Source organism: Oncorhynchus mykiss, chromosome 1, assembly GCF_013265735.2.
Source record: "Oncorhynchus mykiss isolate Arlee chromosome 1, USDA_OmykA_1.1, whole genome shotgun sequence".
Lineage (NCBI taxonomy): Eukaryota > Metazoa > Chordata > Actinopteri > Salmoniformes > Salmonidae > Oncorhynchus > Oncorhynchus mykiss.
The window spans coordinates 90160953-90187072 of NC_048565.1; the positions used below are offsets into that span (position 1 = coordinate 90160953).

Here is a 26120-nt window from a genome sequence, read left to right on the forward strand (position 1 = left end):
CGTGTGCCTTTTACTGAGGAGTGGAAGAATCTTGGTGGTTCCAAACTTTTTCCATGTAAGAATAATGGAGGTCACTATGTTCTTTGGGACCTTCAATGCTGCAGAAATGTTTTGGTACCCTTCCCCCAGATCTGTGCCTCGACACAATCATGTCTCGGTGCTCTGCGGACAATTCCTTCAACCTCATGGCTTGGTTTTTGCTCTGACATGCACTGTCAACTTTTGTACCTTTTATATAGACAGGTGTGTGTCGTTCCAAATCATGTCCAATCAATTGAATTTACCACAGGTGGACTCCAATTAAGTTGTAGAAAATCAATGGAAACAGGAAGCAGCCAAGCTCTATTTTGAGTCTCATAGCAAAGGGTCTGAATATTTATGTAAGTAAGGTATTTCTATTTTTTATGTTTTATAAATTTGCAAAAATGTCTAAACCTGTCTTTGCTTTGTCATTATGGGGTATTGTGATGTCATTGTGGGGTATTGTGATGTCATTATGGGGTATTGTGATGTCATTATGGGGTATTGTGTGTAGGTAAATTTAAAAAAAGAAAACAAGTTACAGCATTATTCTAAAATTTATTTAACGTCACCGTGTAGAAAAAGTCAAGGGGTCTGAATACTTTCCAAATGCACTGTATATAGATAGACAGGTTGTGTCTGTGTTTGAATAAAGTAAACTACATTATTCACAGCTTGTCTGATGCTTTAAGCACACTTTTTGATTAAATAATAGACACACAAATGACTGAAGAACCCGATGGTCACACTGTGTTAAAAAAAATGACAGCGAGTGCCTGTGACTGGCGCACGTTGTCTCGCTCTCCTCCCTACTGCAGAGAAAAGGCACCACAGCACAGCAAATGACTGAAAAGTTATCTTACCAAAATCCCTCATTTGTTTCAGGCAAAAACATTCCCTATTCCCTCAACCTTTGATCTCTTTATGTGAAACATTGCTTGCATGTGACCAATAGGACTTGACCTATAGCCCATCATAATCACATTATTACATTTGATTATAACAAACTCCCAGCACAGTATCACATGATAGCAAAATGGATGCGGAGGATGTTATATAAAACCTTGAAGCGGGTGACTGTTTGGTGACTGTTTGGTGACTGTTTGGTGACTGTTTGGTGACTGCTTAGTGACTGTTTAGTGACTGCTTAGTGACTGCTTAGTGACTGTTTAGTGACTGCTTAGTGACTGTTTAGTGACTGTTTAGTGACTGCTTAGTGACTGCTTAGTGACTGCTTAGTGACTGCTTAGTGACTGTTTAGTGACTGTTTAGTGACTGCTTAGTGACTGTTTAGTGACTGCTCAGGAGGGAAAGGGGAAGTCAGATCTGTTGAAGACATTTGACTTATATAAGGTTATACAAGGCTGCTATAGACGTTACTTATTATTATAATGACCTTAATAGTAATAATAACAATAAGAAGGAGATGGGGGGGCAGGGTAGCCTAGTGGTTAGAGTGTAGGGACGGCAGGTAGCCTAGTGGTTAGAGTGTAGGGACGGCAGGGTAGCCTAGTGGTTAGAGCGTTGGGGCGGCAGGGTAGCCTAGTGGTTAGAGTGTAGGGGCGGCAGGGTAGCCTAGTGGTTAGAGTGTAGGGGCGGCAGGGTAGCCTAGTGGTTAGAGTGTAGGGACGGCAGGGTAGCCTAGTGGTTAGAGTGTAGGGCGGCAGGGTAGCCTAGTGGTTAGAGTGTAGGGACGGCAGGGTAGCCTAGTGGTTAGAGCATTGGACTAGTAACTGAAAGGTTGCAGGATCGAATCCCCCGAACTGACAAGGTAAAAATCTGTCATTCTGCCCCTGAACAAGGCCGTGACTGACTTGCCTAGTTAAATAATAATAATAAATAAAATAACAGGTGCTGTTTGATTACAATATTATTTGTCTGCTTGTTTGGAACAGTGTAAACAACATTAAATACATTCAGAGACAGGCCTCTATAATGGATCAGTCCACTGAGACAGGCCTCTATAATGGATAAGTCCACAGAGACAGACCTCTATAATGGGTTAGTCCACTGAGACAGGCCTCTATAATGGGCTAGTCCACTGAGACAGGCCTCTATAATTGGCTAGTCCACTGAGACAGGCCTCTATAATGGGTTAGTCCACTGAGACAGGCCTCTATAATGGGTTAGTCCACTGAGACAGGTCTCTATAATGGGTTAGTCCACTGAGACAGACCTCTATAATGGATCAGTCCACTGAGACAGGCCTCTATAATGGATCAGTCCACTGAGACAGGCCTCTATAATGGGTTAGTCCACTGAGACAGGCCTCTATAATGGATCAGTCCACTGAGACAGGTCTCTATAATGGGTTAGTCCACTGAGACAGACCTCTATAATGGATCAGTCCACTGAGACAGGCCTCTATAATGGATCAGTCCACTGAGACAGACCTCTATAATGGGTTAGTCCACTGAGACAGGCCTCTATAATGGGTTAGTCCACTGAGACAGGCCTCTATAATGGATCAGTCCACTGAGACAGGCCTCTATAATGGATCAGTCCACTGAGACGGGCCTCTATAATGGGGTCAGCCCTAATGTCTTTACTTATTTAGTTACCATTCCTCAGCCATTCTGGAATAATGTTTTTTATGTCCAAGCCAAGGTAGTGCAATGGTTATTTCTGCCACTGGGTGGCGCAACATTAGCTTTGAGTGGATGACTAGAGTGTTTTTTAAAATGTTCTAGTCTACATTATCTGACATACTTACAACATATATTTCCAACTTCTTTGTCTCAGGGGACGTTGCACTAGAGACATCCTGCCAGTTTGTTCTGGCTCGCCCGCCCTCTCTATTCTCTATTCTTTTCTTCCTGTTTCTATTCTCAGCATATTGTCTGTCCCCCATCTATTCCAGAGCAGCTCTGCTCTATTCTCTCCTAATAAATCAAATACTGTGTTAAGTGTATTGATCTGCTGCTCTACTTTGAGGCTGTGAAGAGGAACCTTGTTCTCTGTCAGCCTTCTCCCTGTCTGGAACTCTTTTATTTACATTCTTGTCTGGAGAAGGGGTCTTTGCATAGTTCTGTCTAAGGTTGTAGACAGAGTACACTATAAACACAGGTGTCAGTACAGTGCCACTGGGGAGAATGAACTGAAGAGTCCCTGTGTGGAAAAGGAAGGAGAGATGGAAGGAGGGATTCATTGTGTTACATTATAGAAGGATGTTGGATATGGGTTAGGGTTAGAAGGATATTGGCCAGGGCAGGATGTCGGGAACTTGGAACTTAGATAGGGGACATTACCCTGATCCTTCTGGTTCTGACTGGTACAACAGCTCCGTGGAGAGAGTGCTGCTCTGTCCCGCCATGGAACATGAGCTGTGACGGTTCTCTCACTTCTGCTCTGCTCTTTTTCCTCTTCTGTGGAGAGATGAATATCGGAGGCAGGACAGTCTTGGTTTGACATGTTGGCCTCAGTGTACCGAGTCCACTTTCCATGAGAGCTGCAGAGCTTAATGACGACAGTCATTGTAATTACTGAAGGACTGTGTAACAACATGCTAATAATGACAGTGGTTAATGACAGTGTTACTACACACTAGGGCAGGGTGGTTAATGACAGTGTTACTACACACTAGGGCAGGGTGGTTAATGACAGTGTTACTACACACTAGGGCAGGGTGGTTAATGACAGTGTTACTACACACTAGGGCAGGGTGGTTAATGACAGTGTTACTACACACTAGGGCAGGGTGGTTAATGACTTACTACACACTAGGGCAGGGTGGTTAATGACAGTGTTACTACACACTAGGGCAGGGTGGTTAATGACAGTGTTACTACACACTAGGGCAGGGTGGTTAATGACAGTGTTACTACACACTAGGGCAGGGTGGTTAATGACAGTGTTACTACACACTAGGGCAGGGTGGTTAATGACAGTGTTACTACACACTAGGGCAGGGTGGTTAATGACAGTGTTACTACACACTAGGGCAGGGTGGTTAATGACAGTGTTACTACACACTAGGGCAGGGTGGTTAATGACAGTGTTACTACACACTAGGGCAGCGTGGTTAATGACAGTGTTACTACACACTAGGGCAGGGTGGTTAATGACAGTGTTACTACACACTAGGGCAGGGTGGTTAATGACAGTGTTACTACACACTAGGGCAGGGTGGTTGATGTAATGACAGTGTTACTACACACTAGGGCAGGGTGGTTAATGACAGTGTTACTACACACTAGGGCAGGGTGGTTAATGACAGTGTTACTCCACACTAGGGCAGGGTGGTTAATGACAGTGTTACTACACACTAGGGCAGGGTGGTTGATGTAATGACAGTGTTACTACACACTAGGGCAGGGTGGTTAATGACAGTGTTACTACACACTAGGGCAGGGTGGTTAATGACAGTGTTACTCCACACTAGGGCAGGGTGGTTAATGACAGTGTTACTACACACTAGGGCAGGGTGGTTGATGTAATGACAGTGTTACTACACACTAGGGCAGGGTGGTTAATGACAGTGTTACTACACACTAGGGCAGGGTGGTTAATGACAGTGTTACTACACACTAGGGCAGGGTGGTTAATGACAGTGTTACTCCACACTAGGGCAGGGTGGTTAATGTAATGACAGTGTTACTCCACACTAGGGCAGGGTGGTTAATGACAGTGTTACTACACACTAGGGCAGGGTGGTTAATGACAGTGTTACTACACACTAGGGCAGGGTGGTTAATGACAGTGTTACTCCACACTAGGGCAGGGTGGTTAATGTAATGACAGTGTTACTCCACACTAGGGCAGGGTGGTTAATGACAGTGTTACTACACACTAGGGCAGGGTGGTTAATGACAGTGTTACTACACACTAGGGCAGGGTGGTTAATGACAGTGTTACTACACACTAGGGCAGGGTGGTTAATGACAGTGTTACTACACACTAGGGCAGGGTGGTTAATGTAATGACAGTGTTACTCCACACTAGGGCAGGGTGGTTAATGACAGTGTTACTACACACTAGGGCAGGGTGGTTAATGACTTACTACACACTAGGGCAGGGTGGTTAATGACAGTGTTACTACACACTAGGGCAGGGTGGTTAATGACAGTGTTACTACACACTAGGGCAGGGTGGTTAATGACAGTGTTACTACACACTAGGGCAGGGTGGTTAATGACAGTGTTACTACACACTAGGGCAGGGTGGTTAATGACAGTGTTACTACACACTAGGGCAGGGTGGTTAATGTAATGACAGTGTTACTCCACACTAGGGCAGGGTGGTTAATGACAGTGTTACTACACACTAGGGCAGGGTGGTTAATGACTTACTACACACTAGGGCAGGGTGGTTAATGACAGTGTTACTACACACTAGGGCAGGGTGGTTAATGACAGTGTTACTCCACACTAGGGCAGGGTGGTTAATGTAATGACAGTGTTACTCCACACTAGGGCAGGGTGGTTAATGACAGTGTTACTACACACTATGGCAGGGTGGTTGATGTAATGACAGTGTTACTCCACACCAGGGCAGGGTGGTTAATGACAGTGTTACTACACACTAGGGCAGGGTGGTTAATGACAGTGTTACTACACACTAGGGCAGGGTGGTTAATGACAGTGTTACTACACACTAGGGCAGGGTGGTTAATGACAGTGTTACTACACACTAGGGCAGGGTGGTTAATGACAGTGTTACTCCACACTAGGGCAGGGTGGTTAATGACAGTGTTACTACACACTAGGGCAGGGTGGTTGATGTAATGACAGTGTTACTACACACTAGGGCAGGGTGGTTAATGACAGTGTTACTACACACTAGGGCAGGGTGGTTAATGACAGTATTACTACACACTAGGGCAGGGTGGTTGATGTAATGACAGTGTTACTCCACACCAGGGCAGGGTGGTTAATGACAGTGTTACTCCACACTAGGGCAGGGTGGTTAATGACAGTGTTACTCCACACTAGGGCAGGGTGGTTAATGACAGTGTTACTACACACTAGGGCAGGGTGGTTAATGACTTACTACACACTAGGGCAGGGTGGTTAATGACAGTGTTACTACACACTAGGGCAGGGTGGTTAATGACAGTGTTACTCCACACTAGGGCAGGGTGGTTAATGACAGTGTTACTACACACTAGGGCAGGGTGGTTAATGACAGTGTTACTCCACACTAGGGCAGGGTGGTTAATGACAGTGTTACTACACACTAGGGCAGGGTGGTTAATGACAGTGTTACTACACACTAGGGCAGGGTGGTTAATGACTTACTACACACTAGGGCAGGGTGGTTAATGACAGTGTTACTACACACTAGGGCAGGGTGGTTAATGACAGTGTTACTACACACTAGGGCAGGGTGGTTAATGACAGTGTTACTACACACTAGGGCAGGGTGGTTAATGACAGTGTTACTACACACTAGGGCAGGGTGGTTAATGACAGTGTTACTACACACTAGGGCAGGGTGGTTAATGACAGTGTTACTACACACTATGGCAGGGTGGTTAATGACAGTGTTACTACACACTAGGGCAGGGTGGTTAATGACAGTGTTACTACACACTAGGGCAGGGTGGTTAATGACAGTGTTACTACACACTAGGGCAGGGTGGTTAATGACAGTGTTACTACACACTAGGGCAGGGTGGTTAATGACAGTGTTACTACACACTAGGGCAGGGTGGTTAATGACAGTGTTACTCCACACTAGGGCAGGGTGGTTAATGACAGTGTTACTCCACACTAGGGCAGGGTGGTTAATGTAATGACAGTGTTACTACACACTAGGGCAGGGTGGTTAATGACAGTGTTACTACACACTATGGCAGGGTGGTTAATGACAGTGTTACTCCACACTAGGGCAGGGTGGTTAATGTAATGACAGTGTTACTACACACTAGGGCAGGGTGGTTAATGACAGTGTTACTACACACTAGGGCAGGGTGGTTAATGACAGTGTTACTCCACACTAGGGCAGGGTGGTTAATGACAGTGTTACTACACACTAGGGCAGGGTGGTTAATGACAGTGTTACTACACACTAGGGCAGGGTGGTTAATGACAGTGTTACTACACACTAGGGCAGGGTGGTTAATGTAATGACAGTGTTACTACACACTAGGGCAGGGTGGTTAATGACAGTGTTACTCCACACTAGGGCAGGGTGGTTAATGACAGTGTTACTCCACACTAGGGCAGGGTGGTTAATGACAGTGTTACTCCACACTAGGGCAGGGTGGTTAATGACAGTGTTACTCCACACTAGGGCAGGGTGGTTAATGACAGTGTTACTACACACTAGGGCAGGGTGGTTAATGACAGTGTTACTCCACACTAGGGCAGGGTGGTTAATGACAGTGTTACTCCACACCAGGGCAGGGTGGTTAATGACAGTGTTACTCCACACTAGGGCAGGGTGGTTAATGACAGTGTTACTACACACTAGGGCAGGGTGGTTAATGACAGTGTTACTCCACACTAGGGCAGGGTGGTTAATGACAGTGTTACTCCACACCAGGGCAGGGTGGTTAATGACAGTGTTACTCCACACTAGGGCAGGGTGGTTAATGACAGTGTTACTACACACCAGGGCAGGGTGGTTAATGACAGTGTTACTCCACACTAGGGCAGGGTGGTTAATGACAGTGTTACTACACACCAGGGCAGGGTGGTTAATGACAGTGTTACTACACACTAGGGCAGGGTGGTTAATGACAGTGTTACTACACACTAGGGCAGGGTGGTTAATGACAGTGTTACTACACACTAGGGCAGGGTGGTTAATGACTTACTACACACTAGGGCAGGGTGGTTAATGACAGTGTTACTACACACTAGGGCAGGGTGGTTAATGACAGTGTTACTACACACTAGGGCAGGGTGGTTAATGACAGTGTTACTACACACTAGGGCAGGGTGGTTAATTGTTGTTTTAAGAGAACATGGACCACCAAACGATCTGATCGTCTATTTCAGGAAGCAGACGTGTAAAAATGATCTGGAAACGTTTTGAGTCTTATTGCCAAGATGTGTTTAAAACAGACGAGGAAACATTTCAGTCTGAAGGAGGTACGCTTTATGAATTCATAAAAAAAATCTAATCAGAATGAATCAAAGGGCCAGTCTACATTGATAATGACATTATCAAATGCTTCTCCCACTGCTTTTGCAGCTTTGTAAATGAAATCCTCCGTCTCAGTATTCATCCCCTGCAAGATATGGCAGTTCACATTCTCCAGAAAGACGCTGTTTCTCATTCATGATGATATTGCAATAATTTCTTGAACATCAGAGCCTTGGTCTGTAGCCTCCAGCATCAGAGCCTTGGTCTGTAGCCTCCAGCATCAGAGTCTTGGTCTGTAGCCTCCAGCATCACAGCCTTGGCCTGTAGCCTCCAGCATCAGAGTCTTGGTCTGTATCCTCCAGCATCACAGCCTTGGTCTGTAGCCTCCAGCATCACAGCCTTGGCCTGTAGCCTCCAGCATCAGAGTCTTGGTCTGTAGCCTCCAGCATCACAGCCTTGGTCTGTAGCCTCCAGCATCACAGCCTTGGTCTGTAGCCTCCAGCATCACAGCCTTGGTCTGTAGCCTCCAGCATCACAGCCTTGGTCTGTAGCCTCCAGCATCACAGCCTTGGTCTGTAGCCTCCAGCATCACAGCCTTGGTCTGTAGCCTCCAGCATCACAGCCTTGGTCTGTAGCCTCCAGCATCACAGCCTTGGCCTGGAGCCTCCAGCAGCAGAGCCTTGGCCTGGAGCCTCCAGCAGCAGAGCCTTGGCCTGGAGCTTCCAGCAGCAGAGCCTTGGCCTGGAGCCTCCAGCAGCAGAGCCTTGGCCTGGAGCCTCCAGCAGCAGAGCCTTGGCCTGGAGCCTCCAGCAGCAGAGCCTTGGCCTGGAGCCTCCAGCAGTAGTAGGAAGAAGGAATCCGTGAGACAGTACAGCAGCACTCAATGTAATATTCATATCATGACACTCAACAGTAAACACTCCTGTACTCACCCATGACTGCGTGACCTTGCTCTACTCCAACACCATCATTACGTTTGCCGACGACACAACGGTGCTAAGCCTGATCACCAACAACAAGGAGACGGCCTATAGGGAGGAGGTCAGAGACCTGGCAGTGTGGTTGCCAGGTCAACAACCTCTCCCTCAATGTGAGGCAAGACAAAAGAGATGATTGTGGACCACAGGAAATGGAGGGCCGAGCCACGCCCCCATTCACATCGATGGGCCTATAGTGGAGCAAGGTGAATGCTTCAGGTTCCTCGTTGTCCAAATCACTAAGGACCTATCATGGTCCAAACACACCAACACAGTCGTGGAGAGGGGACGACAAAGCCTCTTACCCCTCAGGAGGCTGAAAATATTTGGTATGGGACCACAGATCCTCAAAAAGTTAATTGTTCAATTACTTCAACTTAGGGCTGGGTGGTATACCGTATTTTACTATATACTGGTATTTATGAACGGACTGCTATGGGTTTTTACTTTACCCTCTATAACGGTATTTGAATGTTTGGTTTGTTAAATGTGATACACCGTGTGTAAAGTCCATTTTTATAGTTTACTCCGCTACTTGAGTCATCCCTCACCTCTCTCTCTCTCTCTCTCTCTCCACGCCCCTTTCCACACAGACTAAGCCCCGCCCCCTGTCTCTCAAGGAGCGCATTTGTTGTTGCTTGACCACGAGACACTTTCGTTCAGTCTGCATGGTCAGTGCAGCACATGCAACAATGTTGATGAAAACGATGTTGTTTCCACTTTGATCTTAATATAAATCCAAAAGCATTCTACAATTACAGTATAGGTTTGTGTTTCTTACATCTGCAAACAGCTAGTTTGTATTTTCTTAGCAAGTTACGCTAAATCGTGTTAGCCACTAATGCTAATCGCTAGTTAGCTGGCTAGCTAACATTATCTTCTAAATCAAAGAGGGATATATGAAGCATGAATATGTTGGCTTTATGAATAAAGATTTAATGAAGCCAAAGATTATAGGGTCCCCTAGGAAACACTGAACATCACTTTGGTTCCTACCCTGTCACAATAACTCGTTCATGGCATTTTCATTCGTTGTCATGTCAAACAAAACTGTATTCAAAGTGCCCACTATTATTTATATTCTAACTATAGAATTATAATAAACATTCTATTTCCACGATTCCAAAAGTTCACCCAACTGTTTTGATCTAAATCGTAATTGCAACATTTTGGTTAAAAATAAGGCCTAGCATTTTTCTCCATATCGTGGCAGTATGGAAATGAGTGCAGGAAATGCAGAAATTAATGGAAATGCAGGAAATAATTTGAGATTGAAGTTGAATTAAACAGTATAAACCAATCAGAATGGAGAAAAGACCCATTGAAATCATGTAGAATATTTGTGTTGCCACCCTAGGGTCACGCCCGACTCATAAAGCAAATGTAGAACTTTTATTAGTCAAAGACATAAAATACAGTCGCACTGTCCAAAATGTGAAAATCACCATATGATATTTTGGCCATATCGCCCAGCCCTACTTCAACTACCTCGTACCTCTGCACATTGACTCTGTACCGGTACTCCTTGTATATAGTCTCATTATTATGATACTATAGGGGTACTGGTACTCCTTGTATATAGTCTCATTATTATAATACTACAGGGGTACTAGTACTCCTTGTATATAGTCTCATTATTATAATACAACAGGGGTACTGGTACTCCTTGTATATCGTCTCATTATTATAATACTACATGGGTACTGGTACTCCTTGTATGTAGTCTCATTATTATAATACTACAGGGGTACTGGTACTCCTTGTATATAGTCTCATTATTATAATACTACAGGGGTACTTGTACTCCTTGTATATAGTCTCATTATTATAATACTACAGGGGTACTGGTACTCCTTGTATATAGTCTCATTATTATAATACTACAGGGGTACTGGTACTCCTTGTATATAGTCTCATTATTATAATACTACAGGGGTACTGGTACTCCTTGTATATAGTCTCATTATTATAATACTACAGGGGTACTGGTACTCCTTGTATATAGTCTCATTATTATAATACTACAGGGGTACTGGTACTCCTTGTATATAGTCTCATTATTATAATACTACAGGGGTACTGGTACTCCTTGTATATAGTCTCATTATTATAATACTACAGGGGTACTGGTACTCCTTGTATATAGTCTCATTATTATAATACTACAGGGGTACTGGTACTCCTTGTATATAGTCTCATTATTATAATACTACAGGGGTACTGGTACTCCTTGTATATAGTCTCATTATTATAATACTACAGGGGTACTGGTACTCCTTGTATATAGTCTCATTATTATAATACTACAGGGGTACTGGTACTCCTTGTATATAGTCTCATTATTGTTATTTTATTGTGTTACTATTTACTATTATTATTTTTTACAAATTTCTCTTCTTTTGCTTTTTATCTCTGATTTGTTGGGAAACGGCTTGTCAGAGCTCTTGATTGAGCGCTTCCTGCTTCTCTACCTCAGTGCTGTGTGTGTGTGTGTGTGTGTGTGTGAGAGGACTAGAGATGACACAATGTGTTACTACCACCACATCCTCCAGTCAGACACACAGCCCTGTGTATACAGCTCAACCTGTAGTAGATGTTACTACTACCACCACATCCTCCAGTCAGACACACAGCCCTGTGTATACAGCTCAACCTGTAGTAGATGTTACTACTACCACCACATCCTCCAGTCAGAACACACAGCCCTGTGTATACAGCTCAACCTGTAGTAGATGTTACTACTACCACCACATCCTCCAGTCAGAACACACAGCCCTGTGTATACAGCTCAACCTGTAGTAGATGTTACTACTACCACCACATCCTCCAGTCAGAACACACAGCCCTGTGTATACAGCTCAACCTGTAGTAGATGTTACTACTACCACCACATCCTCCAGTCAGAACACACAGCCCTGTGTATACAGCTCAACCTGTAGTAGATGTTACTACTACCACCACATCCTCCAGTCAGACACACAGACACACAGCCCTGTGTATACAGCTCAACCTGTAGTAGATGTTACTACTACCACCACATCCTCCAGTCAGAACACACAGCCCTGTGTATACAGCTCAACCTGTAGTAGATGTTACTACTACCACCACATCCTCCAGTCAGACACACAGCCCTGTGTATACAGCTCAACCTGTAGTAGATGTTACTACTACCACCACATCCTCCAGTCAGACACACAGCCCTGTGTATACAGCTCAACCTGTAGTAGATGTTACTACTACCACCACATCCTCCAGTCAGACACACAGCCCTGTGTATACAGCTCAACCTGTAGTAGATGTTACTACTACCACCACATCCTCCAGTCAGACACACAGCCCTGTGTATACAGCTCAACCTGTAGTAGATGTTACTACTACCACCACATCCTCCAGTCAGAACACACAGCCCTGTGTATACAGCTCAACCTGTAGTAGATGTTACTACTACCACCACATCCTCCAGTCAGACACACAGCCCTGTGTATACAGCTCAACCTGTAGTAGATGTTACTACTACCACTACATCCTCCAGTCAGACACACAGCCCTGTGTATACAGCTCAACCTGTAGTAGATGTTACTACTACCACCACATCCTCCAGTCAGACACACAGCCCTGTGTATACAGCTCAACCTGTAGTAGATGTTACTACTACCACTACATCCTCCAGTCAGACACACAGCCCTGTGTATACAGCTCAACCTGTAGTAGATGTTACTACTACCACCACATCCTCCAGTCAGAACACACAGCCCTGTGTATACAGCTCAACCTGTAGTAGATGTTACTACTACCACCACATCCTCCAGTCAGACACACAGCCCTGTGTATACAGCTCAACCTGTAGTAGATGTTACTACTACCACTACATCCTCCAGTCAGACACACAGCCCTGTGTATACAGCTCAACCTGTAGTAGATGTTACTACTACCACCACATCCTCCAGTCAGAGACACAGCCCTGTGTATACAGCTCAACCTGTAGTAGATGTTACTACTACCACCACATCCTACAGTCAGACACACAGCCCTGTGTATACAGCTCAACCTGTAGTAGATGTTACTACTACCACCACATCCTCCAGTCAGACACACAGCCCTGTGTATACAGCTCAACCTGTAGTAGATGTTACTACTACCACCACATCCTCCAGTCAGACACACAGCCCTGTGTATACAGCTCAACCTGTAGTAGATGTTACTACTACCACCACATCCTCCAGTCAGACACACAGCCCTGTGTATACAGCTCAACCTGTAGTAGATGTTACTACTACCACCACATCCTCCAGTCAGAACACACAGCCCTGTGTATACAGCTCAACCTGTAGTAGATGTTACTACTACCACCACATCCTACAGTCAGACACACAGCCCTGTGTATACAGCTCAACCTGTAGTAGATGTTACTACTACCACCACATCCTCCAGTCAGAACACACAGACACACAGCCCTGTGTATACAGCTCAACCTGTAGTAGATGTTACTACTACCACTACATCCTCCAGTCAGAACACACAGCCCTGTGTATACAGCTCAACCTGTAGTAGATGTTACTACTACCACCACATCCTCCAGTCAGACACACAGCCCTGTGTATACAGCTCAACCTGTAGTAGATGTTACTACTACCACCACATCCTCCAGTCAGAACACACAGACACACAGCCCTGTGTATACAGCTCAACCTGTAGCAGATGTTACTACTACCACTACATCCTCCAGTCAGAACACACAGCCCTGTGTATACAGCTCAACCTGTAGTAGATGTTACTACTACCACTACATCCTCCAGTCAGACACACAGCCCTGTGTATACAGCTCAACCTGTAGTAGATGTTACTACTACCACCACATCCTACAGTCAGACACACAGCCCTGTGTATACAGCTCAACCTGTAGTAGATGTTACTACTACCACTACATCCTCCAGTCAGAACACACAGCCCTGTGTATACAGCTCAACCTGTAGTAGATGTTACTACTACCACCACATCCTCCAGTCAGAACACACAGACACACAGCCCTGTGTATACAGCTCAACCTGTAGTAGATGTTACTACTACCACTACATCCTCCAGTCAGAACACACAGCCCTGTGTATACAGCTCAACCTGTAGTAGATGTTACTACTACCACCACATCCTCCAGTCAGAACACACAGCCCTGTGTATACAGCAAAACCTGTAGCAGATGTTACTACTACCACTACATCCTCCAGTCAGAACACACAGCCCTGTGTATACAGCTCAACCTGTAGTAGATGTTACTACTACCACTACATCCTCCAGTCAGAACACACAGCCCTGTGTATACAGCTCAACCTGTAGTAGATGTTACTACTACCACTACATCCTCCAGTCAGACACACAGCCCTGTGTATACAGCTCAACCTGTAGTAGATGTTACTACTACCACCACATCCTCCAGTCAGACACACAGACACACAGCCCTGTGTATACAGCTCAACCTGTAGCAGATGTTCTTAGCCAGCTGTTCCTCTTATCTCAGCTGGAAGTCTATTTGCCCTCTGAGATGAAATGACATCATACGTTAATTGCTAATGAATGAAGTAATTAGTACGTGGCACTACATTACGCAATATCAACAACGTGCTGGTTACCTCTCAGCTGGGTGCTGTGATTACCCATCTCCCTTGGGTGCTGTGATTACACATCTCCCTAGGGTGCTGTGATTACCCATCTCCCTCGGGTGCTGTGATTACCCATCTCCCTAGGGTGCTGTGATTACCCATCTCCCTAGGGTGCTGTGATTACCCATCTCCCTCAGGTGCTGTGATTACCCATCTCCCTCGGGTGCTGTGATTACCCATCTCCCTAGGGTGCTGTGATTACCCATCTCCCTCGGGGTGCTGTGATTACCCATCTCCCTAGGGTGCTATGATTACCCATCTCCCTAGGGTGCTGTGATTACCCATCTCCCTAGGGTGCTGTGATTACCCATCTCCCTCGGGTGCTGTGATTACCCATCTCCCTAGGGTGCTGTGATTACCCATCTCCCTCGGGTGCTGTGATTACCCATCTCCCTCGGGTGCTGTGATTACCCATCTCCCTAGGGTGCTGTGATTACCCATCTCCCTCGGGGTGCTGTGATTACCCATCTCCCTAGGGTGCTGTGATTACCCATCTCCCTCGGGTGCTGTGATTACCCATCTCCCTCGGGTGCTGTGTGTCTGTTGTGTCTGTGTAGTTCTGCAGTATACAGTAATGGTGAGGGTGACTGTGGGAAACGCTGGGACTGATAAACCAGGATGGGAACATAAATTGCAGCTTGGTCTCTTTTTACCATTTGACGGAATTCTTCTTATTATTTATTTTTTACCAAAGACGTCCTTTGAGTTCATTTCATGTCTGTGTGTCTGCTGTCTCTCTGTGCTGTCTCTCTGTGCTGTGTCTCTGTGCTTTTGTCTCTGTGCTGTATCTCTGTGCTGTCTCTCTGTGCTGTCTGTCTGTGCTGTCTGTCTCTCTGTGCTGTCTGTCTGTGCTGTCTGTCTCTCTGTGCTGTCTGTGCTGTGCTGTCTCTCTGTGCTCTCTGTCTGTGCTGTCTGTCTGTGCTGTGTTTGTCGTCGTGTAGAAGGCATGCTGTTTCCAGGAGCCCAAGCTGGTGATTTAGATGGTGAACCGGCTGATGAGTAGTAAGGCACTCAGGGTCCTCCCCCACATCCTCTTCAAATGCATGCGCACACAAACACACACACCCTGTCACCAATCTGTCTGTTCCTGAGCTGTGTGTCGTTCTTTAGTCGTTGCGACTCGTGTGTGTGTGTGTCTCTCTCTCTCTCTCTCTCTCTCTCTCTCTGTGGTGAGTTAGCTGTCTGTCTGCCTGCCGCTCCTCTCCACTGCATCCTGACTGACTGAAGAGCTCTGTCATTGACTCATCCCGTTCTTTATAAGGAGGTGTTAATGATGAGCAACCGCTTCACATAATACTGGAACCAGCCAGCCTGAACAGACCAGACCTTAACAGACAGACACAGTCAACTACCGGACTGAAGCCAGCCTGAACAGACCAGACCTTAACAGACAGACACAGTCAACTACCGGACTGAAGCCAGCCTGAACAGACCAGACCTTAACAGACAGACACAGTCAACCACCGGACTGAAGCCAGCCTGAACAGACCAGACCTTAACAGACAGACACAGTCAACTACCGGACTGAAGCCAGCCTCGACAACCACAGAGAGCAGAGCAGAGGGGACTGTAAGAATGTCAGTCTGACGGAGACATAGACTGTTGTCCTGTTTTATTCTCAATCTTCAAGACTTCCACCCCCTGGATGGTGTGCAGGACACAGGTACTACAAGGCTTTTATTCTCTGTTTCTCTTGGGTTAACAGTACAGTACTACAGGGACATAGGTACTACAAGGCTTTTATTCTCTGTTTCTCAGTACAGTACTACAGGGACACAGGTACTACAAGGCTTTTGTTCTCTGTGTCTCAGTACAGTACTACAGGGACACAAGTACTACAAGGCTTTTATTATCTGTGTCTCTTGGGTTAACAGTACAGTACTACAAGGCTTTTATTATCTGTTTCTCAGTACAGTACTACTTCAGGGAGAAACGATGCACCTTCAGAGGGATCATTGTGACAGGTCTTTCTGAGCATGTTGCAGAAATGCTCCCGTGTCTGTCCCTGTCAACAACCTGTGAATGACCTGTAGGGAGATCCCGTGCTACACCACGTGGAAGGGTGTCTCGTCTGATGCTTGTCCGTCCAGACGGCAGAATGTCATGTTGGCGTACCCCACCTTGCACAATGTCATATGCATGATTACCATGCCTTGGTTATTTGTAAATGTATGCATACTGAAGCTACACACTTAAAGTATGGAAACCCTCCCACCTGTGTTTTTAGAATGAAGGACGACCTGCTGTACACAACATTAGTGCAGTGACTGGCCAGTCACCTGAACCCAGCGTGGGCCTCGATACTAGTGGGGTCTTGGAACACAATGAGGGGTGGTGGTTACTGGTGGATAGTTAGTCTCTGTTCTCCCTATGTCCTGCTGATCTACGGATCATTACATCACCAACTATCTTTAGGTAGTCCTCATTACTCCTGAGAATGCAGTGCATGCTGGGAGAACATACCAAGTTGACAATAACTCCTGTCAAGGTGTCTCTCAAATGTTTTATTTATTCAATCTTTTATTTCACTTTTTATTAAACCTTTTTATTTAACCTTTTTATTTAACTAGGCAAGTCAGTTAAGAACAAATTCTTCACGACAAGAAATGATGTGAAAGTCAATGATGTGAACAGATGTACAGTAAAGATGTATAGCAAGGCATTGCGAGTGTAGTGAGGCCGTTCTGCTGATCTGGTGTTTACATGTGGAGGACGTCGTAAACTGACTTGACCTTCTTAATAGGCTGCTGAGGGGAGAAACAAGGTGCTATTGGGTTGGACGGAAAGCATTTGAGAGGCGATTCTGCAGATTTGGTTTTTAGCTCCTCGTTCTGACATGGAATGTTGTCCGATGTCCTCGCGGTGCTGACAGCACAGTGTTGCCAGCAACATTCTCCGGGGTTTCAGAAAACATCCAGGCCACACTACTTCATCCTTGAAATCATAGGGGGATATGAAATTACCATCTTGAAATAAAGTAAATTACACAGCACTGGTTCAAAAATAGATTTACCGCCCCCCCCTTTTAAACGCTCTCTGCTTTAACTGACGAGCGTCTGTGTCATCATTCCCTATTCCCTATATAGTGCACTACTTTAGACCAGAGCCCTGTGCTACCCTATTCCCTATATAGTGCACTACTTTAGACCAGAGCCCTGTGCTACCCTATTCCCTATATAGTGCACTACTTTAGACCAGAGCCCTGTGCTACCCTATTCCCTATATAGTGCACTACTTTAGACAAGAGCCCTGTGCTACCCTATTCCCTATATAGTGCACTACTTTAGACCAGAGCCCTGTGCTACCCTATTCCCTATATAGTGCACTACTTTTAGACCAGAGCCCTGTGCTACCCTATTCCCTATATATAGTGCACTACTTTTGACCAGGGCTACATAAGCAGTGCACTATGTAGTGAATAGGGAGCCATTTGGGACGGGCTCTGGTGAGAGAACAGAATGTGACTAACGGGTGCCGTTTCGTCACATTCAACATGTCATTACTGGGTAGCAAAAGTTAACAGGTAGGATTTTGAATAATAGTAGTAATATTATGCGATTTAGCAGAGACTTTTATCCACAGAGACTTAGTCATGCTTACATCATGTTTTAACGTAAGGGGTGGTCCCGGGAATCGAACCCAGTTATCCTGGCGTTGCGAAAGAGCCATGCTCTACCAGCTGAGCTACAGAGGACCACGTGTTCCTGGAAGAAGGCAGTGTGGTCAAAACGTGGCCCTCTGTCTTCTTAAACGTCATTTAAAATCACTAAGGGCTTATGGTCCTGGAGGCCTGTTATTAGGGTGGCAGGTCTATAGGTTACAGCTTTCTGATTGGCTCCAGGGGTGCTGTACTATGACTGACCCTGTAAAACAACACCTATTGTACTACTATGACTGACCCTGTAAAACAACACCTATCATACTACTATGACTGACCCTGTAAAACAACACCTATTGTACTACTATGGCTGACCCTGTAAAACAACACCTATCGTACTACTATGACTGACCCTGTAAAACAACACCTATCATACTACTATGACTGACCCTGTGAAGCAACACATTACACTGCACCTATTGTACTACTATGACTGACCCTGTAAAACAACACCTATCATACTACTATGACTGACCCTGTAGAACAACACCTATCATACTACAATGACTGACCCTGTAAACAACACATTGCACTGCACCTATTGTACTACTATGACTGACCCTGTAAAACAACACCTATCATACTACTATGACTGACCCTGTAAAACAACACCTATCATACCACTATGGCTGACCCTGTAAAACAACACCTATCATACTACTATGACTGACCCTGTAGAACAACACCTATCATACTACTATGACTGACCCTGTAAAACAACACCTATCATACTACTATGACTGACCCTGTAGAACAACACCTATCATACTACTATGACTGACCCTGTAAAACAACACCTATCATACTACTATGACTGACCCTGTAAAACAACACCTATCATACTACTATGACTGACCCTGTAAAACAACACCTATCATACTACTATGACTGACCCTGTAAAACAACACCTATCATACTACTATGACTGACCCTGTAGAACAACACCTATCGTACTACTATGACTGACCCTGTAAAACAACACCTATCATACTACTATGACTGACCCTGTAGAACAACACCTATAATACTACTATGACTGACCCTGTAAAACAACACCTATCATACTACTATGACTGACCCTGTAGAACAACACCTATCGTACTACTATGACTGACCCTGTAAAACAACACCTATCATACTACTATGACTGACCCTGTAAAACAACACCTATCGTACTACTATGACTGACCCTGTAGAACAACACCTATCATACTACTATGACTGACCCTGTAAAACAACACCTATCATACTACTATGACTGACCCTGTAAAACAACACCTATCGTACTACTATGACTGACCCTGTAGAACAACACCTATCATACTACTATGACTGACCCTGTAAAACAACACCTATCATACTACTATGACTGACCCTGTAAAACAACACATTACACTGCACCTATCCAGTGTATGTGGCAATAAAACATTAAATATATTTTAAAGACAACAGTGTAAAGTGTACAGTATTTAAACAGAAAGACAACAGTGTAAAGTGTACAGTATTTAAACAGAAAGACAACAGTGTAAAGTGTACAGTATTTAAACAGAAAGACAACAGTGTAAAGTGTACAGTATTTAAACAGAAAGACAACAGTGTAAAGTGTACAGTATTTAAACAGAAAGACAATAGTGTAAAGTGTACAGTATTTAAACAGAAAGACAACAGTGTAAAGTGTACAGTATTTAAACAGAAAGACAACAGTGTAAAGTGTACAGTATTTAAACAGAAAGACAACAGTGTAAAGTGTACAGTATTTAAACAGAAAGACAACAGTGTAAAGTGTACAGTATTTAAACAGAAAGACAACAGTGTAAAGTGTACAGTATTTAAACAGAAAGACAACAGTGTAAAGTGTACAGTATTTAAACAGAAAGACAATAGTGTAAAGTGTACAGTATTTAAACAGAAAGACAACAGTGTAAAGTGTACAGTATTTAAACAGAAAGACAATAGTGTAAAGTGTACAGTATTTAAACAGAAAGACAACAGTGTAAAGTGTACAGTATTAATTTTCCCTAGAAACAGAATGGACATGGAAGCCTTTTGACTACATTGCTATCATTTATTGGACAGTAGGATTTTCACGTTTTAAAGCTACTGTACTGTATCTCAGTAATATACCAGATATCTAATGTACTGTCACTCAGTAGTATACAAGATATCTACTGTACTGTCACTCAGTAGTATCCCAGATATCTACTGTACTGTCACTCAGTAGTATACCAGATATCTACTGTAATGTCACTCAGTAGTATACCAGATATCTACTGTACTGTCACTCAGTAGTATCCCAGATATCTACTGTACTGTCACTCAGTAGTATACCAGATATCTACTGTACTGTCACTCAGTAGCATCCCAGATATCTACTGTACTGTCACTCAGTAGTATCCCAGATATCTACTGTACTGTCACTCAGTAGTATACCAGATATCTACTGTACTGTCACTCAGTAGCATCCCAGATATCTACTGTACTGTCACTCAGTAGTATCCCAGATATCTACTGTACTGTCACTCAGTAGTATACCAGATATCTACTGTACTGTCACTCAGTAGTATTCCAGATATCTACTGTACTGTCACTCAGTAGTATCCCAGATATCTACTGTACTGTCACTCAGTAGTATCCCAGATATCTACTGTACTGTCACTCAGTAGTATCCCAGATATCTACTGTACTGTCACTCAGTAGTATCCCAGATATCTACTGTACTGTCACTCAGTAGTATCCCAGATATCTATTGTACTGTCACTCAGTAGTATACCAGATATCTACTGTACTGTCACTCAGTAGCATCCCAGATATCTACTGTACTGTCACTCAGTAGTATACCAGATATCTACTGTACTGTGTCACTCAGTAGTATACCGGATGGGATATCTTTCATTCTTTCTTTCATTCTTTCTTTCATTCTTTCTTTCATTCTTTCTTTCTTTCATTCTTTCTTTCATTAAGTCTTTCTGTGGGTGGAAGCCTATTCACTGATAATTCTTAACTTGTATGGTGGTGAGTTGACTGTATTTTTCAGAGACATCTGTACCTTGTGGGTAGGAAGCTAAGGGCCTGTACCCTGTGAGTAGGAAGCAAAGGGCTTTCATTCACAAACCTTATTGCAAAATAATGGGTGCAGCAACAAACATCGTTCTTGTGCACAAACTGTTGTCCTCGTGTCTTCCTCTTTCAACAGTTGTTTTCTGATAAACATCTCAGTCAGAAGACATTGACTTTTAAAAAAAACCTAAAACACATTTTGTGCATTTTGGATATTTTGATCTTCAACCATTGCACAATATGCTGATTTCTTCATGGGAACTCAACTGTTGAAGAGGAAATGTTGAAACGAAAATAAAAACAATTTGTGTTAGAGGAAGCGCTGAGCTAATTTCCGTGGCAACGCCGGCTGTGACATTGGACCAATGTCCTGTGGAGTCCCACTTCTCTGTGACCCTGACCTCTGTGATGAAAGACAATCTGATGCAGCATGTGAAGCAGCCCCTTCACAGTCTACACCACCGTTCAAAAGTCTTGGGGTCACTTAGAAATGTCTTTGTTTTTGAAAGAAAAGCACATTTTTCTAATGGATGAAAGGCCTGTTACTCTGCTTCACATGCTGCATCAATAACATCAAATTGATCAGAAATACAGTGTGAACATTGACAACATTAACAATGACTATTGTATAATTATTTTAAATGGAATATCTACATAGGTGTACAGAGGCCCATTATCAGCAACCATCACTCCTGTGTTTCAATGGCACGTTGTGTTAGCTCATTTCCTCTTTATCATTTTAAAAGGATAATTGATCATTAGAAAACCCTTTTGAAATTATGTTAGCACTGCTGGAAACTGTTTTAAAGAAGCAATAAAACTGGGCCTTTAGACTAGTTGAGTATCTGGAGCATCAGCATTTGTGGGTTCGATTACAGGCTCAACATGGCCAGAAACACAAAGAACTTTCTTCTAAAACTCGTCAATCTGTTCTTGTTCTGAGAAATGAAGGCTATTCCATGTGAGAAATTGCCAAGAGACTGAAGATCTCGTACAATGCTGTGTACCACTCCCTTCACAGATTGTGTACTACTCCCTGGCAGAACGCCAGCATCATTCTGTTAGTTGGCCTCATCTGAAGGGCCTGTTACTCTGTTAGTTGGCCTCATCTGAAGGGCCTGTTACTCTGTTAGTTGGCCTCATCAGAAAGGCCTGTTACTCTGTTAGTTGGCCTCATCAGAAAGGCCTGTTACTCTGTTAGTTGGCCTCATCAGAAAGGCCTGTTACTCTGTTAGTTGGCCTCATCAGAAAGGCCTGTTACTCTGTTAGTTCACCTCATCAGAAAGGCCTGTTACTCTGTTAGTTGACCTCATCAGAAAGGCCTGTTACTCTGTTAGTTCACCTCATCAGAAAGGCCTGTTACTCTGTTAGTTGGCCTCATCTGCAAGGCCTGTTACGCTGTTAGTTCACCTCATCAGAAAGGCCTGTTACTCTGTTAGTTGACCTCATCAGGGGACCAACTTACTTTTCTTTATCCCGAATGGCAGTCAAATTAAACCCTGATATACATGGATATTTACACAGATACAATATATAAAATAGACAAGATAGTAAGATGAGAGAACACATGATCATGTATTTTATTACCAAAACATAGGACACACCTAGCTTTTCTAGTCCTGTCTGTCAGACTGTCACTCTCTGTTCCTCTCTCATTGTCAGACTAAGTGAATGTCCTCCATGGAAATCCTCAATGTCCATGAACTTCTGATCCTCTAGCTAGCATTATGTTCCGGAGAGAGAGAGAGAGAGAGACCCCCTCACACCTCCCGTGCTGTGAATAAGGAGGTCTCTGCAGGCCTCCTCTCTGTATCCTTCCTCTTATTAACCGGCGGAGGCCACCACACCAGGCTCCTGACAGATGTATCCTGAAGCTGCTGCACGCTCCTTCCTGTCTCTGTCTGTCTGTCTGTCTGTCTGTCTCTCTCGCTTTCTGTCTCTGTCTGTGTCTCTCTCGCTTTCTGTCTCTGTCTTTCTCGCTCTGTGTCCCTCTGTCTTTCTCGCTCTGTGTCTGTCTGTCTGTCTGTCTGTCTGTCTGTCTGTCTGTCTCTTTCTGTCTCTTTCTGTCTCTGTGTCGCTCTCTGTGTCTGTCTGTCTGTTTCTGTCTGTCTGTCTCTCTTTCTTTCACTGTCTGTCTCTCTTTCTCTGTCTGTCTCTCTTTCTGTGTCTCTCTCTTTCTCTGTCTGTTTGTCTGTCTCTCTTTCACTGTCTGTTTGTCTGTCTCTCATTTAGAACCCTTTTGTCTGCATGAAGGAGCTTCTAGAGCAAAGTTGGGACACTGGTGGAATTTAAATAGGCTGGTCCCCCACTTTGAAAGGGACCAATGCTGGCTGTCAGGTGGGTGGAAGGGAGCGAGCTCTGGTGGAAGGGAGGGGGGGCTGGTGTTGAGGGAGGGAAGCCCTCCACAGTTCTCCTTTTCTATGGTCTGAGAGTGTTTCAGTGTTCCATGGCCTTCAGACCATGTTGGCATGGCATGCTGGCTGGCTGGTTGGCTGGCACTGATGTTTAAATGGGAGTACTTCTGAATGTGGTCTGCCATGACTGTAATTAGTGCCCTGTCTGTATTCTACATGAGCACTTCTTTAGCTTTAGGTGAGAAGGCTGCTGGGGGCCACAAGGGAAAGAGCCTCAGCAACTGATTCAGAAGTAGGCAAAAATCCGCTTAACTTCTAGAGAAAATATAATTCAGCATCAACATAATAAATCATTTAGCTAGGAAGCCATAAACGTCTCTCTCTCTCTCTCTCTCTCTCTCTCTCTCTCTCTCTCTCTCTCTCTCTCTCAGATATATATCTATCTATCTATGTCTCTCTATCTCTCTATCTCTTCCTGTCTATATCTCTTTCTCAGGAAATGTCAATGAAAGGAGACTCAAAGGAATGAATGAAACTGTTTCGCCATGCCGTTGCTTACACGGTCACATGGTCTTAATCAAATTGAGAATCATGTTAGAATGCTTGCTTTATCACTGCAGTGTTTTATTGCCTTTCATGTAATGGTCTATACCCTATACCCTGGTCTATACCCTGGTCTATACCCTGATCTATACCCTGGTCTATACCCTGGTATATACCCTATACCCTGGTCAATACCCTATATCCTGGTCTATACCCTGATCTATACCCTATACGCTGGTCTATACCCTATTCCCTGGTCTATACCCTGGTCTATACCCTATACCCTGGTCTATACCCTATACGCTGGTCTATACCCTGGTCTATACCCTGGTCTATACCCTATACCCTGGTCTATACCCTATACCCTGGTCTATACCCTGATCTATACCCTATACCATGGCCTATACCCTGGTCTATACCCTATACCCTGGTCTATACCCTGTACCCTGGTCTATACCCTGGCCTACACCCTCGCCTGTACCTTGGTCTATACCCAATACCCTGGTCTATACACTGGCCCCTGGTCTATTACCCTGGCCTATACCCTATACCCTGGTCTATACCCTGATATATACCCTAGACCCTGGCCTGTATCCCGATCTATACCCTATACGCTGGTCTATACCCTATTCCCTGGTCTATACCCTGGTCTATACCCTATACCCTGGTCTATACCCTATACGCTGATCTATACCCTGGTCTATACCCTATACCCTGGTCTATACCCTATACCCTGGTCTATACCCTGATCTATACCCTATACCATGGCCTATACCCTGGTCTATACCCTATACCCTGGTCTATACCCTATACCCTGGTCTATACCCTGTACCCTGGTCTATACCCTATACCCTGGCCTATACCCTGATCTATACCCTAGACCGTGGCCTATACCCTGATCTATACCTTAGACCCTGGCCTATACCCTGGTTAATACCCTGGTCTATACCATATACCCTGGCCTATACCCTGGTCAATACCTTGGTCTATACCGTAGACCATGGCCTATACCCTGATCTATACCTTAGACCCTGGCCTATACCCTGGTCAATACCCTGGTCTATACCATATACCCTGGCCTATACCCTGGTCAATACCCTGGTCTATACCGTAGACCCTGGCCTATACCCTGATCTATACCCTAGACCCTGGTCTATACCCTATACCCTGGCCTATACCCCGGCCTATACCCAATACGCTGGCCTGTACCCTGGTCTATACCCTATATCCTGGTCTATACCCTGATATATACCCTATACCATGATCTATACCCTATACCCTGGTCTATACCCTATATGCTGGTCTATACCCTATTCCCTGGTCTATACCCTGGTCTATACCCTATACCCTGGTCTATACCCTGGTCTATACCCTGGTCTATACCCTATACCCTGGTCTATACCCTATACCCTGGTCTATACCCTGATCTATACCCTATACCATGGCCTATACCCTGGTCTATACCCTATACCCTGGTCTAAACCCTATACCCTGGTCTATACCCTGTACCCTGGTCTATACCCTGTACCCTGGTCTATACCCTGGCCTACACCCTCGCCTGTACCTTGGTCTTTACCCAATACCCTGGTCTATACACTGGCCCCTGGTCTATTACCCTGGCCTATACCCTGGTCTATACCCTGGTCTATACCCTATACCCTGGTCTATACCCTGATATATACCCTAGACCTTGGCCTGTATCCCGATCTATACCCTGGTCTATACCCTTTACCCTGGTCTATACCCTGGCCTATACCCTATATCCTAGACCCTGGCCTATACCTCGGCCTATACCCTATGCGCTGACCTGTACCCTGATCTATAC

General features: G+C 44.6%; 1 protein-coding gene across 4 annotated transcripts in view; it reads left to right on the plus strand.

Moving 5' to 3' along the window:
* LOC110518596 (paladin) overlaps nt 1–26120 on the plus strand; it is a 160550-nt gene that overhangs the window by 3693 nt on the left and 130737 nt on the right. The window contains exon 1 of one of the 4 annotated variants that reach the window (XM_036988521.1): nt 16008–16346. The exons of the other annotated variants lie outside the window; for them this stretch is intronic. The gene's annotated coding sequence lies outside the window, so the exon portion shown is untranslated. Of the gene's footprint in view, nt 1–16007; nt 16347–26120 lie in introns of those variants that run through there. 4 annotated transcript variants of the gene reach the window in all.